General features: G+C 44.9%; 1 protein-coding gene and 1 pseudogene across 1 annotated transcript in view; both read right to left on the bottom strand.

Moving 5' to 3' along the window:
* Positions 1-12,465, bottom strand: part of LOC136879146 (uncharacterized) — a 38,538-nt gene extending 26,073 nt beyond the window's left edge. Inside the window, exon 1 of the mRNA XM_068228947.1 lies at positions 12,439-12,465. The gene's annotated coding sequence lies outside the window, so the exon portion shown is untranslated. The remainder of the gene's footprint in view (positions 1-12,438) is intronic.
* On the bottom strand, positions 3,379-3,497 carry LOC136879447 (5S ribosomal RNA; annotated as a pseudogene).
* Positions 12,466-15,399: the final 2,934 nt, after the last annotated feature.

Raw genomic sequence — 15,399 nt, 5'->3', positions numbered from 1 at the left:
AACAAAACTTGGCAGTGCCTTCCACAACAAAATATGCTGTTAATAGGGTTTATGGGTACCCCTGACGGCCGACATTCTTCGCAGCGACGTGGCATGCTCTCAATCAGATGGTCCAAGAACAGTTGATCCCATTCCTCCGAAAGGGCAATGCGAAGGTCTTGGAGGGTCCTTGGTGGAGGCTGACGGGATGCAATTTGCCTCCCCAATGCATCCCAGCCATGTTCTATAGGATTCAGATCCGCAGACCTCGCTGGCCAGTCCACGCGATGAATGTCTTCCCCAGCCAGAAATGCATCCACCAGAGCAGCGTGGTGCGGTCGGGCATTATCGCCCATTGAGGGGAAGTCTGGACCAACCGCACCTCTGAAGAGTCGAACATGTGGCTTCAGTATCTCATCCCTGTATCTCCGAGCGTTAACAGTGTACCTCGGACCACCCATGAAGATGTGCAGGTCCGTACGGCCATTCAACATGATGCCGCTCCACACCATGGCGCCACCACCACCATACTGGTCCTGTTCCACGACGTTCCTGTGGTTGTATCGGCTACCCGGTTCTCTACAAAACAATGTACGACGGGAATTGTTCTGCAAACTGAAGCGGGATTCATCTGTGAAGAGCACATGCCTCCATTCATTAATGGTCCAGTTTCGATGTTGACGGCTCCACAGTAAATGGGCCCGTCTCTGTGCTGGAGTGAGCTGGACGCACACCGCTAGACGTCGGGCAAAGAGCCCTGCTGTTCTAAGCCTCCGGTTCACAGTTTGCCGAGAAACGGCAACCGCTGAGACGGCTGCAAGCTCCGCCGACAATTGTCTTGCAGGTGCACTCCGATTTCATCGGGCAGTTAAGGCCAAATATCGGTCCTGCTGTGGGATGGTTACCCTTGGTCGACCTGGTACTGGCCTACGACTAACATCTCCTGTGTCTCGAAATCATCTCCGAAGCCTGGAAATGACACTTTGTGGCACATTCAAGGATACGGCGACTTCGGTCTGTATCTGGCCTTCTTGCAGGGGGCCGAGTACTCTACCGTGCTAAACGGGGTCCAAATGGCGTCGTTGTGCTATTATGTTGTCACGTTCACCACGAGGCTACACTCCGCACACTATAACAGGGCAAACACGACTGCGGGAATATGGGGCTCAGGCACTGGCCACAAGTCAAAGCAGAGAACACTCCTTTGTTACACAGAGCGAACACGTAAGTTTGGAAGGTGCATATGTCGTGCGATTTGCGGTCTTTTTCCTGTTGCCCTGCTTACTAGTAACTTATGCTTAACTTTTGGACACTAGTGTATATTTTCAGTAGCCTTATTACCAACGCAATAAAATGTTACTATATCTTCAGCATAACAATACCGTAGTTAAACTTCGTTGGTAATACGCAAGAAAATATTTAACTTCTAGTTTACAAAACTGCAGCCTACGTATCTGGCTGTTTATCTGACAGTTGTAGTACAGGCCCTAAATCACACTCTGTTCTTATCCGCGAGGTTGGCTGTACAGCGTAACCCACAATTAGAGTAATTACACTCCTCCTCTGGTGTTTGCTTGCTGTAATAATAATCGCATCGTCCCAAGGCCAAGCGTTTGGTTAACAGAAGATACACTGCTTAAAACAACTGTGAGAGAGTGGAAAATACACGTCACTCTACTGATATGTTATCATTATCAGTATGGGGCGGATTTCTATGACAAGTCATAGTTTTTTCCTTAACATTATATCTTGCGGTTTTGTATTTTCAGTACGTTTCCAAGCATTATAATAAAAACTAAACAGGTTTTACTGAGCCGGCCCCGCGGTGTAGGGGTAGCGTGTCTGCCGCTTACCCGGAGGCCCATGGTTTGATTCCCGGCCAGGTCAGGGCTTCGGTATAACTTTACATCCCGCAGCCCAACGTTTACAACATTATAAGGAAGTGAAAATAATGCAAATCTTACTTGGAATTACTTTTAGAGTAGAGATGTGTTCATTCCCATGTCTAGGAACCCACCATCCCGCCCCAAAAGTACATTTACCTTTATAATCTAATAAAGAGCAGCAGCTGCCATCGTCCATGGCTAAAGTAGCTTCTTGCATTCTCATTGGTCAACGTGAACGGAATGTGACGTCATTGCCATCAATGCTGATAAATACATTGCGTTACCAACACCGGCTGAATAAAAGCACAAACAAACCATGTAAAATAACAATCCGGCTTGTAACCTTCCGGACCAATGGTCTTGTCCAGGTCTTATCCTAACCGCCCGCACGGCAAGAACCAGTCCAGACCAATGGTCTTGTCCACGGCAAGAATCCTAACCGTCCAGACCAATCATCTTGTCCAAGCCAAGAATCCTAACCATCCAGACCAATCTCTTGTCCACGGCAAGAATCCTAACTGTCCAGACCAATCTCTTGTCCACGGCAAGAATCCTAACTGTCCAGACCAATCGTGTTTCCACACGAAACTACGGGCCTAGGGCCGCTTCGCGGCTTCTAACCGTCCAGACCAATAGTCTTGTCCAGATCCTATCCTAACTGTCCGCACAGCAAGAACCAGTCCAGACCAATCGTGTAACAATAATCACCACCACCAGCTATCGATGCACCTCACTCATTAGTTCCTCAGTACACAGGTCGACAGCTCTGAGCAGAGCTTCACAACATCCTCCCCGAGAAGGCCGCGAGCGTGTAAACAAGCGACAGGCGTTCCGCGCGCAGCTGAATGTAGCGAGTACTGGGCTGCGAGAAGTAAAGTAATAATCAGGGATTCTTACCTGGATCTGAGGGATGGTTCGAGGTCCACTCAGCCTACGTGATTGCAATTGAGGAGCTATCTGATGGTGAGATGGCTGCCCCGGCCAAGTAAGCCAAGAATAACGGCCGAGAGGATTCGTCGTGCTGACCACACGACACCTCATAATCTGCAGGCCTCCGGGCAGAGCAGCGGTCGCTTGGTAGGCCAAGGCCCTTCGGGGCTGTTGCGCCATAGGGTTTGGTTGTTTGTTGGATATTCAGTCCGAAGGCTGGTTTGATCCTCCACAGTTCCGCGAACAGCTGTCATAAATAGCCTAGGCGTCACTGAAGAGGCATACTAGGGAAATGAGGAGTGAGGTAGCTTCCCGTTGCTTTCCTCACCGGGTCAAAAGTTGCTATTACGTATCAGTCTGCCAAGCCCACTGAAATGCTCGCACTAACCGACCATACGAGTGTATTTTCACACCAGGGATTGGCTGCATAAGGAATAGTATTACTAACATCGTTCATACCTCAGTCACTTTCATATTGTCAAAGCCAAGGATGAGACTGAGACAGATCAATGAAAGTAACAAATTTATTCTAGCACATATCAGAAGACACTATATCTTGCCAGCAAAGGCATGAAGGGAATTGAACCAATGGCACGTGGTGTTCCCAAGCGGTCACCCATCAAAGTACTGACCACGCCCAGTGTTGCCTAATTGCGGTGATCGGACGAGAATCGGTGTATTCAACATGGTATGGCCGTTGACATAAATGCATATTTATGCTTTCTTAGTTTTGTTGCATAGTTAGAAAAAAAATCTCAATATAATGACATATTTTGGTAATCTGCATTTGAATTTCGTTTTATAAGAATCAGAGTAAGCTAGGGACATTATATTTCAGGATATACTGTTAAAATGGCATTTGGACGGAAGGAAAGTACAGGAAATATAAATCACAGATACAATTAGAAAAAAGCGATTAAAATTCTACGGATACCTACCCAAAATGGATAACAACAGGTTGACAAAGAAGCTTCCAAACCTAGCGCTATACCCGAAAGACAGCAACAATATTGTTTAGCGGAAATAAACGAAGATAACAAGAAATTTATATTATCAAAAGAACCATTCAAGATTGAACAAAATGTAGAATGAATATTGAATGTTTACGACCGCATTTTAATCGAAACCGACTTTCAACCTATTAGGTCGTGTTACGTACATTTAGTACGTATTGAAGAGATGTTAAGTTCGTTGACGACCATGGGGCCCTTAGTTGAGTCCTGGCATTGCTTTCAGAAACCAGACTAACCCACCAAGTTCTTGAAAGAGTTGATAAACTGAAGAATTTCCCTTGGATACAACAAACAAAAGTGGACATGAAAAACACACAAATTCAACCTGAAGAAATTTTGAATCGAAATATATATAGAAAGAAAATTGACAAGTGGGGAGTTACTCCAGAGAATGAAGTACCAAAAAGAGCAGGTACCAAGTGGACGGAAGAAAGGAAGAGGATCTTTAGTCAACAGATGAAAGCATCCTGGATATACGCAAACGAAATCATAAATAAAGCTTCGTGTGTTCCGAAAGAGACTATTCACGCAAAATAATAATAATAATAATAATAATAATAATAATAATAATAATAATAATAATAATAATAATGTTTTTTGTGTCTCAGTAACTAAATTTACGATTTTCAGAGACGCTCAGGTGCCAGATTTTTGTCCTACAGTTAACATGCCTGTAAATCCATCGACACAAGGCTGGCGTATTTGAGCACCTTTAAATACTATTGAACTGAGCCACGACCGACCTCGCCAAATTGGGTTCAGAAGACCAGCGCAGTATTTTTGATTCTGTCTCTCAGAACAGGTCTAATCAAAATATAAGTTCCACTGAAGTCTCGATCTTATTTATGGCTGTAACGGTATGGAAGCTCCAAAATTAGGTATAGTACTGAGTAATGATGTCCGCCTCTGTGGTGTAGTGGTTAGTGGGATTAGCTGCCACCCCCGGAGGCCTGGGTTCGATTCCCGGCTCTGCCACGAAATTTGAAAAGTGGTACGAGGGCTGGAACCGGGTCCACTCAGTCTCGGGAGGTCAACTGAGTAGAGGTGGGTTCGATTTCCACCTCAGCCATCCTGGAAGTGGTTTTCCGTGGTTTCCCACTTCTCCTCCAGGCGAATGCCGGCATGGTACCTAACTTAAGGCCACGGCCGCTTCCTTCCCTCTTCCTTGCCTATCCCTTCCAATCTTCCCATCCCTCCACAAGGCCCCTGTTCAGCATAGCAGGTGAGGCCGCCTGGGCGAGGTACTGGTCATTCTCCCCAGTTGTATCCCCCAACCAAGAGTCTGAAGCTCCAGGACACTGCCCTTGAGGCGGTAGAGGTGGGATCCCTCGCTGAGTCCGAGGGAAAAACCGAACCTGGAGGGTAAACAGATGATGATGATGATGCTGATGACTGAGTAATGATGATCAGAGCACAAACGTGTATCTGAAAGCTACCGGTATGCAAAGTGTTACTGCAATAGCAATTTCTGCCTTAGTGAAGGAAACAATGGATAGTACCCCCTGTGGGTGCGGGTGGTAGAATAACCTCCACGGTAGCCCCTGCCTCTCGTAGAGGTGACTGAAATGGGTCCCAGGGGCTAACTTGGGAGTGTGGGTTGACGAACATGGGGCCCCTAGTTGAGTCCTGGCATTGCTTCCACATACTTGTGCCAGGGTCCTCACTTTCAATTATCCTATCCGACCTCCCTTGCTCAAGTCTTGTTCTTTTCCGACCTCGACGGTATTAGGTTTGTGAAGCCTAGGGTGGCTTTCATTTTCATGCCTTTCGTGGTCCGTCTCTTTCTTTGGCCGATTCCTTCATGTTTCGAAGCGTCGAATCACTTCCATATTTTCCCTCTAATCAGTATTAATAGGGGATGGTTGCCTAGTTGTACCTCCCCTTAAAACAATATTCACCAGCCAACTAACCTATCTATCTTGCATAGTACGCCTCACCATGGTCCCGTCGTCGCTTTTCCCTGCATTATACAACCTTCGGTAAGTGTTACTTGAGGTTAACAGAAGGACAAAACAGGCCTTACAAGTCATAACGGTTTCCACCATTCGTAATCTCGGCACAAAGTGGAACTGATCTGGTAAAAGTGGACTGAGTGTACCACGTTCTTTGACAGGAAACCGAAAAGATGTCCTTACAGGTGACCTGATCAATCTTTTACAGGTTCGGCTAGGCAGAGAAAGAGACCTAACAACGACCAATTGACCCTTCTTTTCACTGTAAAGATCTTGGTTGTCTGATACACTACCAAGCATTCTCAGAATTTCATGGAAATGTACATGAGGAAAAGTAGCTGCAGACATCTCTTACTCCATACGACCCTGGAATGTGGATGAATCACCTGGTTTCTTGTTTAAGCTGTCGTGATACTATCGCTCGTTACTCACCAAACATACAGTAGTTTCTAGACAGGTTTACCATAACATTTTTTTTCAAACCGGGGCACTTCGTATAACCTGTGGCATAGCCCGCTGTGGTAATTAAAAGACAGAGCTGTGGTTTGAAGAGTTATTCCAAGTACTGTACTTGAATTTGCTGACTACTGTTATATCGTTGTTACAGAGGGTGAGAGTGTCATTTGTAGAAAGTCTCCCTCCTTTTCTGAAGGTCATTTGCACCGTCTTCTGAAGATTGATCGTGAGCCGGTTACAATGAACTCCTACGCAGAAGGGAAGAAAAGAAAAAGGAAATCGACCCCGACTTCTATACCTCAGATGCCAGGTTGGTGAGAAACTGGACCAAAGAAAATCAAGATCAAAGACATATCATAACACGACTTTCCATTCATGGTTTTCACCACAAGATGAGCGTCAGGACTATACTTGATGGGTAAAAGCTTCAAACCGGAACAGTGTATAAACCGGCCGGGACACCGGCACTAACGATGCTGCTATATTATCGATGAGTAAATATCGATACTTTTTAATATTCGGTATCCCAGTATCGAAATTTTGTATCGATATTTTTGTAGGCTAGTATCGATACTATGTTATGACATTAACGATATCGAAAAGATCGTTAGGAAAAATCAGTAGCCATCGGGTGCATATCGAACAGGCAGTGGGAAAAATTAACGAAGAGTGGTATTAATTAATCGAGCAACGCGTACAAAATGATAATTAAGGCTCGTATTCACCAACGCAAGTTTTATCTTAGTTTAATGCTGCGTAAACCGAGATAACAGATGAGTTTGTATTCATAAACAACATTATCTCGGATAACGGGTATTATCTCGGTTTAACATTTTACCGGAGATTGGTTGGCCGGTAAAATAGGAAATCTAAGATAATAGCCTACCAAGATGGCTGCTCGTAGACGGCTGGAATATCTAATGCTTACAGAAATTCACAGCGACGAGTAATAATATAATCAAGATTATGCAATTAATAAAATGTGTCCTGGATGGATAAAAGAATTTGCGACATATTTCGAGGACTATGACGCCACTGATTTTCAGACACATTTCCACACTTTCAGTGTTATCCATGGTAGAACATAACCTGGAATTCCCAACACATAGGTAGGCTTATATTTTGTACGGTTCGCGATTGGGTGACATTTAAATGAAGAATTACAGTAAGGAACACTGCCTTATATTTTGAGTGAAATATACAATGTGTAGTCTATAATTTGTTTTCTTATTCTCTATGTTGTTAATGCTTTCTGTCACCAAATTCAATAACATTTCACTCTCTTGGACGTTTGCTCTCATATTCTTCCTCATCTATTCAGTTACTTGTGTTATGTGTATGTATTGTGTAAGTTTAGATGCTGTTGGCCTGTTGCATGTTGTAGACATTTTTACCTTGCGGGTGAATCAGATTCTTTTTCATCGCATAAATATTTCTGCGTTGACTTTTTTTTCTCGTGAAAGTTACTTTCCACTTTCGAAAATGGCTCCTCCAACTATTTAGTAGTGACGAAAATAGTGAACTGTCACAGTGTGTAAACAATATTCTAAACATGTCAAGTTCAGTGGAAACACAATAAACTTTTGATCCTAACTTTACACACAATATTTTGATTTTTATACTGCATGCGTACGCCTCTGTGATGTAGTGGTTAGTGTGATTAGCTGCCACCCCCGGAGGCCCAGGATCGATTCCAGGCTCTGCCACGAAATTTAAAAATTGGTACGAGGGCTGGGACGGGGTCTACTCAGCCTCAGGAAGTCAACTGAGTAGAGGGGGGGATCGGTTTCCACATCAGCCATCCTCGAAGTGGTTTTCCGTGGTTCCCACTTCTTCGGGCAAATGCTGGGGTGGTATCTAACTGAAGGCCACGGCCGCTTCCTTCCCTCTTCCTTGTCTATTCGTTCCGATGTTCCCATCCCCGCACAAGGCCCCTGTTCAGCATAGCATGTGAAGCCGCCTGGGCGAGGTAGTGGCCCTCCTTTCCCATTTGTATCCCCGACCCTAGGTCTCACGCTCCAGGACACTGCCCTTGAGGCGGTAGAGGAGGGATCCCTCACTGAGTCCGAGGGAAAAACCAACCCTGGAGGGTAAACGGATTAAGAAAGAATATTTTTCGATAGGACCAATAACATACTGTAGGTACTTTTAGAAAAATAGGCACCTTCTGCTAAACTACCCTTTAATTCAGTGTGATTAAAATTATTTATAGCCTAGACTGTAGTATATTATTCCCTGAGCATCTATTATCATAGCCGGTACAGTAGAAATGTATAACACATAAACGATCGGAAAATTACTTCTATATAACTTTAGTTATGTAGTATTTATCAATAGGACCACTAATAATAATAATAACATATACTTGAGAATTAAAATTTGTGTCTTTCCCTGAACTACCAGTTATTTATAGCTTATATTGTAGTGCCTCACTCCCCGACTTTACATGCCGATTTTTATTAAATTATCTTCAGCTATTTTCTCGCGATGCCCGTCCATACATACATACATACAGACAGACAGACAGAAATGACGGAAAATTAAAAAGTTTATGTCCTTGTTACTGTGGACATGACCGATACAGAAATACCGTTCTTTTAAAATTCTGAGCAATGTACAGACAAAACTCTTACGTTATATAATAGTTTATTAGTTATGTTATTGGCTTTACGTCCCACTAACTACTCGTACGGTTTTCGGAGACGCCGAGGTGCCGAAATTTAGTCCTGCGGGAGTTCTTTTACGTGCCGGTAAGTCTACTGACACGAGGCTGTCGTACCTTCAAATACCAGCGGACTGAACCAGGATCGAACCTGCCAAGCTGGGGTCAGAAGGCCAGCGCCTCAAGCGTGTGAGCCACTCAGCGTGGCTAGATTATTATTATTATTATTATTATTATTATTATTATTATTATTATTATTATTATTATTATTATTATTATTATTATTATTATTTCCAAGTAAGATCGTCTAATTATAAAGGTGGAAAAAGAAACATTAAGCCAGGGATTGAATTGTGTCTCTGGCTGGATATGAGGGCGCCACTAGATAGACGGAGTGTTTGGTTACCCAAGCCCCCTACTCGGCTTATCGCGTGCAGTTTCCTTTCACTTCACTGTCAAGGACGACACAATAGCCTACGTAACGGAATTCTCCCAGTGCTCCCACGTGAGCGTGCAGGAACAGGAGGCCATGACCAGAGCACGTTACCCTAGCTTGGGCGTAACTGGCAGTGGAGTATCGAGCGGCTTTACTGACCTTTCATTATCTCCCTGTCTTCGTCTAATACCATGGCCCGATATGCTCTTTCTTTCTCTGATAAATCGAAGAGCAAACCACCGCTGGCTTCTCAGTAAATAAGCGTCTGGTTTATGGCGAGCAATTTCAGAACAAACAATCTGTTCAGGTTTAAAAACTTCATGTTAAATCCGTATTGAACCGAGAATCTAATGGAAACAATCTGTTAACATTGATCTGCATTTAGGGCAGTCGCTCAGGTGGCAGATTCCCTATTTGTTGTTTTCCTAGCATTTTCTTAAATGATTGCAAAGAATTTGGACAGTTATTGAATATCTCCATTGGTAAATTATTCCAATCCCGAACTCCCCTTCCTATAAACGAATATTTGTCCCAATTTGTTCTTTTGAATTAAACTTTATCTTCATATTATGCTCTTACCTGCTTGTAAAAACACCACTCAAACTTATTCGTCTATAAATGTCATTCCACGCCATCTCTCCACTGACAGAGCGTCTTCTTTCTCCCAAGTCTTCCCAGCCCAAACACTGCAACATTTTTGTAACGCTACTCTTTTGTCGGAAATTATTCAGAACAAATCGAGCTGCTTTTCTTTGGAATTTTTCCAGTTCTCGAATCAAGCAATCCTGGTCGGGGTCCCATACAATGGAACCATACTCTAGTTGGGGTTCTTACTAGAGACTTATATGCCCTCTCCTTTACATCCTTACCACAACCATAATCATGTGCAAAGATCTGTACCTATTTATGTGATTACCCCAATGAAAATATTTCCTTGTATTAAAACCTAGAGCCTAGGTTCTCGCAGTGATTCCCATAAGGAACTTTCACCCTATCAATGCAGTAATTCTAACTGAAAGGACTTTTTCTAAATAAAATCCAGGCTCGTATATTTTCTCCGCTACACGAAAAAGCACAAAATCATAGATATGATTTTGGGCTGAAGAGATGAAAAAGCGAGTACACATTATTGATCCCCTCTTAGTAGCCTCTTATGATATGCAGGGGGTACAGATAGTGCGTCCTATGACTCCACCCACATGGGGTCCGGCTCCATGGCTAAATTGTGACAGGAGTCCCGGGTTCGATTCTCGGCGGGGTCGGGAATTTTAACCATAATTGGTTAATTTCGCTGACACGGGGGCTGGATGTATGTGTCGTCTTCATCATCATTTCATTCTCATCACGACGCGCAGCTCACCTACGGTCGTCAAATCAAAAGACCTGCATCTGGCGAGCCGAACTTGTCGGACACTCCCGGCACTAAAAGCAATACGCCATTTCATACCCACATGGGAATTAAAGAGTTCCGACAAATGGAAAGAAAAATGAATATCCACAAAATAACGGTAAGGCTCATTTATTGTGAGAAAATGCTATTTGCTATTTGCTTTACGTCGCACCAACACAGATATGTCTTACGGCGACGATGGGATAGGAAAGGCCTAGGAATCGGAAGGAAGCGGTCGTGGCCTTAATTAAGGTACAGTCCCGGCATTAGCCTGTGTGAAAATGGGAAACCACGGAAAACCATCTTCAGGGCTGCCGACAGTGGGACTCGAACCCACTATCTCCCGATTACTGGATACTGGCCGCACTTAAGCGACTGCAGCTATCGAGCTCGGAGTGAGAAAATGAAAGACATTCTAAACCTCATAAGTATATTATTATTATTATTATTATTATTATTATTATTATTAATATTATTAACCAGCCCCGTGTTGTAGAGGTAGTGTGCATGTCTTTTATTCCAAGGCCCTGGGTTTTTTTTTTCGGCCATTTGAAGGATATGAATTCTGGACCGTGGAGCAGAAAGGAGTTCACTCGATACGAGATTTTCTCAAGCTCATAGTTTCAAAAAGAAAGCACACACTGAGATGACGCTTCTATACACTGAGTGGCCAAAAGGCACGGGAAGAAACTGAATGTGAGGTTATTGTGTTGCTCCTCCGCGAGCTCTCAAAATGGCAGCAGTACGGCGAGGCATCGACTCTACAAGGTGTTGGGATCGTTCTGAAGGGATCTGGACCCACGCATCTTGCACTGCTACCCGCTATTGGTCTTGTGTAGTTGGTGCGGGGTTCATGGAGCGTACACCATCTTCTACAGCATTGCATAACTACTCGATGGGATTAAGATGGGGGGATATGGAGGGCCAATCCACGGTCGTAACTTCACTTGCGTGCCACCAGAGTGATGACATGGCGCATTGTCCTGTTGAAACATGGCATCTCCATCAGAGTTCTCTAGGGCCAGAAAGGGATGTAGATGGTCTGAAAGTTTGACCACATAACGTACACCTACAGCGCTCCCTGCAGGTGGACATTGGGGCCTAATTGCGACCATGAGAACCCCGCCCAGCCCAGAAGTGAGCCATCTCCCGCCTGGACACAACCTTGTTGACACGCAGGATCCACAGCTTCAAGGGGCATACGCCACACTCTCACGCGCCCATCAGCTCGATACAACTGGAACCGGGATTTATCGGACCATACCATACGCCGCCACTGTTCCAATGTCCATTGCCCATGTTCGCGGGCCCATGTATGGTGTTGAGTTCTGCGCCGAGTTGTCAACAAAGGGACACGAATTGGTCGTCGGCTGGTGAAGCCTATGCGCAGAAGTTTTCTCCTTACAGTCCTGGTCAGTGGCGGCTCGTGATGATAAAAATGGGTGGGGCACATTCAACATATTTGGAACACTAGGAATCAATTAAATCAATTAAATTAATCTTACCTTTTTATTTCTTGTATATAAAACTGCGATTGTAGGTTCTATTTTTATCTTTGAACGATTTATGCTAAGCTCTGGTCTTGGTCCGCCCATTTCTTGAGCTAATAATCTGTTTTCGTAATTAAGAGATTTTGTTTGTAAGTAGCTCAATTGATTCATTTTTAAAACACTTATGCTCGAACAGGAATACACTCAGATATCACCCTAATCTTCACACACTTTTCAGACTTACAATGAACATCGACACCGATGGACACGATTAATCTAACAGACACAGGTTTGCTACAAACACTATATACTTTTTCGCACGTTAATAATATATATGCCGACAAGAAAGTGTAGCTGGGTGCTATCTAGTAGGCTGTAGGAGAAGTAAGTTCAAAATACGAACTAGCGCTGAAGTGTCACGTTGTAGAAATACTGTGACCGGGTCAATGGAATTCGCCATAACCCCCTTCACCCCTCACAGCTCACAGAATGAGGGGATGATGTTCAGGTATAAGAACGAGTCGGTCCCATCCAGGATTAGACCTTTACTATGTTGCCTAGTTTAGTCCAGGGCTGCTAGAGCAAGAACAACCATGGTGAATCATAGCCTCTTGAACTCACTGAAACTGGTCGTGACAGTAATCGTGCATAATGTTGTTCTGATTTTTATAATAGTTTTAATCGGTGGAAGGGCACGTGACCATGTGACCTAAAGGCAGAACCGCGCCTGGTCCTGGTAGAAATGGGTTCCTGACTCACAACATTCAACTGGGCAGTGATCTGACTCACAGTAGCCCCTCGAGCACCTAGTATGGTTCTGCGAAGGCGATGTGATGTCTGTTCGTTAAACACCAGTGGTCTTCCCGTGCGGTGGTTTACGTTGGTGGTAATATTCTCTCTGCGATATTGAAGATCCACCCTCGACACTGTTGACCTCGGAAACCCAAGTTCGCGTGTAATCTCCGCGATGCTACGGCCCATGCGCCGTGCGCCGATGCTCTTCCTAAGTTCAAAGCCGGTTAACTCGCGACGTGTTGCCTTCCTCACGACACTGGTGCCTGTGACAGACTGCTCAGCTACGCCGCAGTTGGTCGCAATGCTCAGGTGTCATACATGGCACCCTTTCTAATGAGACACCCCTTCACGTGACATTTGGACACTCATTGTATATAGACGAACACTGGTTGCCATGGTTACAATGGTGTCGGGAAATTGATGACGCTAATTCTAATTCCCAGTCCAGAAAAAAAATCCATATTTAATATTTTTGTCTCTAATATCGCTTTTCGTTCCTTGAAGAAAAGTCTGTCTTGATTCTCTAAGTTAGTCAGTGATTGGCATGACCCTGACTCTATAACTAGTGGCTTCGAAAGCCACGTTAAATAGAGAAGATTAGGGAAATTCAACTTTTAACACCATGTCATCCGCCTTAGTGGTGTAGTGGTTAGTGTGATTAGCTGCCACCCCCGGAGGCCCGGGTTCGATTCCAGGTTTGCCACGAAATTTGAAAAGTGGTACGAGGGCTGGAACGGGGTCCACTCAGCCTCGCGAGGTCAACTGAGTAGAGGTGGGTTCGATTCCCACCTCAGCCATCCTGGAAGTGTTTTTCCGTGGTTTCCCACTTCTCCTCCAGGCAAATGCCGGGATGTTACCTAACATAAGGCCACGGCCGCTTCCTTCCCTCTTCCTTGTCTATCCCTTCCAATATTCCTATCCCCCACAAGGCCCCTGTTCAGCATAGAAGGTGAGGCCGCCTGAGTAAAGTACTGGTCCTCCTCCCCAGTTTTATCCCCCGACTCAAAGTCTCACGCTCCAGGACACTGCCCTTGAGTTGGTAGTGATGGGATCCCTCGTTGAGTCCGAGGGAAGAACCAACCCTGGAGGTTAAACAGATTAAGAAAAAGAACACCATGTCATTAACCTTATGATTTTGCATTCGGGAGATAGTGGGTTCGAACGCTACTCTCGGCATTCCTGAAGATGTTTTTTCCGTGGTTTCCCCATTTTCACACCAGTCAAATGCTGGGACTGTACCTTAATTAAGGCCACGGCCAATTCCTTCCCACTGCTACCCCTTTCATGTCCCATTGTCGCAATAAGACCTGTCTGTGTTGGTGCGAAGTAAGGGACATGGTAAACAAACCTATTGATTCGTATTTCTTTTGCCTGTATAAATATATTCAGAAATGAACAAACACTTGCCCATAGGGTGGCTGCAAAAAAAAAAAAAAATAAAAAAATAAATAAATAGACAAAGCATACTAAAGGCGTATTTGATAAGCCAGAAAAGTCTTAATATTTACAGGTCAAATAGATAAAAGTGTCCGCCTCTGTGGTGTAGTGGTTAGCGTGATTAGCTGCCACCCCCGGAGGCCCGGGTTCGATTCCCGGCTCTGCCACGAAATTTGAAAAGTGGTATGAGGGCTGGTCCACTCAGCCTCGGGAGGTCAACTGAGTAGAAGTGGGTTCGATTCCCACCTCAGCCATCCTGGAAGTGGTTTTCCGTGGTTTCCCACTTCTCCTCCGGGCGAATGCCGGGATGGTACCTAACATAAGGCCACGGCCGCTTCCTTCCCTCTTCCTTGCCTATCCCTTCCAATCTTCCCATCCCTCCACAAGGCCCCTGTTCAGCATAGCAGGTGAGGCCGCCTGGGCGAGGTACTGGTCATTCTCCCCAGTTGTATCCCCGACCAAGAGTCTGAAGCTTGAGGCGGTAGAGGTGGTATCCCTCGCTGTGTCCGAGGGAAAAGCCGACCCTGGAGGGTAAACAGATGATGATGATGATGATGATGATGATAGATAAAAGTACAGTGCATTATGATGGGTATAGTTGACACTACGAATATAGATGATGTTGCAGAATGGACAAGGGAGCCTCCGTGGCTCAGGCGGCAGCGCGTCGGCCTCTCATCGCTGGGTTCCGTTGTTCAAATCCCGGTAACTCTATGTGAGATAGCGTATGTGTTGGACAAAGCAGAGGCGGGACAGGTTTTTTTTCTCCGGATACTCCGGTTTTCCCTGTCATCTTTCATTCCAGCAACACTCTCCCGTATCATTTCATTTCATCTGTCAGTCATTAATCATTGCCCCAGAGGAGTGCGACAGGCTTCGGCAGCCGGCGCAATTCCTATCCTCACCGCAAGATGGGGGTTTCTTTCATTCCATCCCTGAGCCGGTCATTTCATTCAATGCACAATGCACAAAG

Source organism: Anabrus simplex, chromosome 8, assembly GCF_040414725.1.
Source record: "Anabrus simplex isolate iqAnaSimp1 chromosome 8, ASM4041472v1, whole genome shotgun sequence".
In the NCBI taxonomy this organism is placed as follows: domain Eukaryota; kingdom Metazoa; phylum Arthropoda; class Insecta; order Orthoptera; family Tettigoniidae; genus Anabrus; species Anabrus simplex.
The sequence above is the reverse complement of the archived record's forward strand: the minus strand, read 5'-3'. Positions and strand labels throughout refer to the sequence as shown.